Genomic DNA, 3,509 nt, shown 5'->3' on the forward strand with positions numbered 1-3,509 from the left:
TGCCAACGTGCAGCTCGGCGCTCGGGGGCGGCTCGGGGGCGGGGCCAGGAGCGGCCTTGCCGGGGCGACTTCGTGACGTGCGCGAGGCGCGAGGCGCTTCACGGGTTCGCATCCCAGCTCCGATCCCAGGGGCTCACTTGCGAGAGAAGAATGCCAATAATAATAACCGCAGCGCCGCTTCCTTCACCGCTTCATAGGCTCCCTCTCGTGGAACCTTCTAGATGAGGCCAGAAGGGCAGATTCCTCTCCGCATTTTGCAGAGGTGGAAACAGAGACTGAGAGAGGGAAACCCCAGGTCATCTGCCCAAGACTGTCTCTTAATTTCCAGAGTTTCTCAATTTCCTCACCCCGGCCTGAATCCTAAAATGCAGATTCCAGGGTCTCCTCCCAGATCTAAGGTCCCAGAACCCTGCTGGAAACCAGACCTTGGCATTTGCAACATTTTTTGTTTTGTATTATTTGTTTCTTTGCTTTTAGCGACGGGGTCTCCCACTGTCACCCAGGATGGAGTGCCGTGGCGAGATCAGAATTCACTACAGCCTCCAACTCCTGGACTCAAGCGATCCTCCTGCCTCAGCCTCCCGGGAGCTGGGACTACAGGTACCACCACCACACTCATTCTTTTATGTTTTTGTAGAGATGGGGTCTTGCTATGTTGTCCAGGCTGGTCTCCAACTCCTGGGCTCAAGCCATCCGCCCACTTCAACCTCCCAAAGCAGTGGGATGACAGATATGAGCCGCCTGGCCCGGCCCTGGAATCTGAATTTTTGACAACTCCCCTGGGGGTGGTGGGAAACATTTGGTGTGTCTCCAAAAGAAACAAGCAGACGGAAGGGACGCTTTCTTTTTTTTTTTTTTTTTTTGAGTTGGAGTCTCACTCTGTCGCCCAGACTGGAGTGCAGTGGCCGCTCCCGGCCACCGCAGCCTCGACCTGCTGGGCTCCGGCGATCCTTCCGCCTCAGCCTTCCGAGTAGCCGGAATTACAGGCATGCGCTACCACGCCTGGATGATTTTTTGATTTATTGTAGAGATGAGGTCTCACCAAGTTGCCCAGGCGGGTCTCGAACCCACGGGCTCAGGCAATCCACTCACCTCAGCCTCCCAAAGGCGCGGGATGACAGGCTGAGCCACCAAGCCCAGGGGGACACTTTCTTATGTAGGTGGGTGGAGCCACCGTCTTCTGTGACCCCAGGGACCCTGTCCAGGGCTGACATTCTGGGTCCTCCCACCCCACCGGGCCCTGTGATCGGGCCTGCTGGCCTCACAGCACGGCTCCCCGAGGGCTCCTGTCACTCCTGCAGGAAGCTCCCTGCTCACCCCCTGTGCACCCGAGGTCTCCCACAGGGCACAGAGAAGCCAGGCAGGGCGGGCACCCCCTTATCCCTGCCCGCCCACGCCAGGTGCCCGCAGGCCACATGCCCAAATGAACGACTGTCTAAATAGTGCTTGAAAACAGGGTACCTCCTCCCAGGTGACATGTGCCCCCCCCAAAAAAAATCCTTTCACTTTAAAAAATTGGTTACGATGTTTTAAAATCAGGAGAGACCAGGAGCGGTGGCTCACACCCATCATCCCAGCACTTTGGGAGGCCGAGACGAGAGGATCGCCTGAGCCCAGGGGTTTGAGACCAGCCCAGGCAACTTGATGAGACCTCGCCTCTATAGTAAACAACAACAAAAGTTAGCCAGGTGTGGTGGCACCTGTAGTTCCAACTACTCAGGTGGCTGAGATGGGAGGATCACTTGAGCCCAGCGTGTCCGGGCTGCAGTGGCCATGAGTATGCCACTGCACTCCAGCCTGGGCGGACAGAGTGAGACCCCTGACTCTAAATTAATTAATTAATTAAAATAAAATAAAATAAAATTAGGAGTCGGGAGCAGTGGCTCACGCCTTGTCATCTCAGCACTTTGGGAGGCCGAGGAGAGAGGATTGCCTGAGCCCAGGGGTTTGAGACCATCCTGGGCAACTTGGTGGGACCCCGTGTCTACAATAAAATTTTTTAAAAATTAGCCAGGCATGGTGGCGCACGCCTGTAGTTCCAGGTACTTGGAGGGCTGAAGTGGAAGGATCGCCTGAGCCCAGCAGGTGGAGCTGTGGTGGCCGTGAGCGCCAGCCTGGGCGACAGAGACTCTGACTCTCAATAAATAAATAAAATTAAGAGGTTTTCTCAAAAAGAAATTCAGATTTCCAGGCACCCTCGGACAATCAGAAGGCCTGGAATATTCCCTGCAGCCAATGAGTGAAAAGGAGTCGTTTGAATTATGTTGAATATGAAAAGAAAAAGAAAAAGAGAAAAATTTTTTTTGAGTCGGAGTCTCACCCTGTCGCCCAGACCGGAGGGCAGTGGCCGCTCCCGGCCACCCCAGCCTCGACCTGCTGGGCTCCGGCGATCCTTCCGCCTCAGCCTTCCGAGTAGCTGGAACTACAGGTGCGCGCTACCACGCCCGGCTGGTTTTTGATTTATTGTGGAGATGAGGTCTCACTTGCCCAGGCGGGTCTTGAACCCGCGGGCTCAGGCCATCCACTCACCTCAGTCTCCCAAGGCGCGGGATTCCAGCCTGAGCCACCGAGCCCGGCGAGAAAATAATTTTTGAGGCAGGGTCTCACTCAGGGTTATCCCAGGATGGAGTGCAGTGGCACGATCACAGCTCGCCACAGCCTCGGCCTCTTGGGCTCAAGCAATCCTCCTGCCTCAGCCTCCTGAGTAGCTGGGACTACAAGTAAGCGCCACCATGCCTGGCTGATTTTATGTATGTATGTATGTATGTATGTATGCATTTATTTATTGTAGAGACAGGATCTCACTATGTTGTCCAGGCTGGTCTCGAACTCCTGAACTCAAGTGATCCTCCTGCCTCGGCCTCCCAAAGTGCTGGGAGGACAGGCGTGAGCCACTGCGTCAGCCAAAAACATTTTTAAAAATAAAACAAAAGGAGTTGAGCACACTTCCCTCAAGGGTATCCTTATTCACCCCGATGACAAATCTGGGCCAACCACAGAGGTGGCACATAAGACGTTTGTCTCCTATCCAAAACCTATATTTTTAAAAAAATTTTTAATTGACAAATAAAAATTGTATCTATTTATGGTGTACAACATGATGGGTCTTTTTGTTGTTTTGTTTTGTTTTTTTGAGTTGGAGTCTCCAGGCCATCCCCCCTCGCCTCGGCCTCCCAAAGGGCTGGGATGACAGGCTGAGCCACCGTGCCCAGTTCTGCCCAACATTTTAAAGAAAAGCAAGATCCATTTGATTCTGAATTTCAATGACTCGCCTCCCCCCCGCCACCTGTCAGAGCCTATCTTTATTTAAAATATTGATATTTTGTTCATCGTGGCTTCCTTTGTATTAAAGAGTGCACTAAAATAATTGATTCCTTGATGACTAAGGTTTCTGGAACTCACCCACCTCACCGGGTCCTTTTCCTGCATTTTTTTTTTTGAATTGGAGTCTCACCCTGTCACCCAGACTGGAGGGCAGTGGCCGCTCCCGGTCACCGCAGCCTCGACCT

This window comes from Carlito syrichta, unplaced genomic scaffold, assembly GCF_000164805.1.
Source record: "Carlito syrichta isolate Samal-C Ts95f unplaced genomic scaffold, Tarsius_syrichta-2.0.1 Scaffold154042, whole genome shotgun sequence".
In the NCBI taxonomy this organism is placed as follows: domain Eukaryota; kingdom Metazoa; phylum Chordata; class Mammalia; order Primates; family Tarsiidae; genus Carlito; species Carlito syrichta.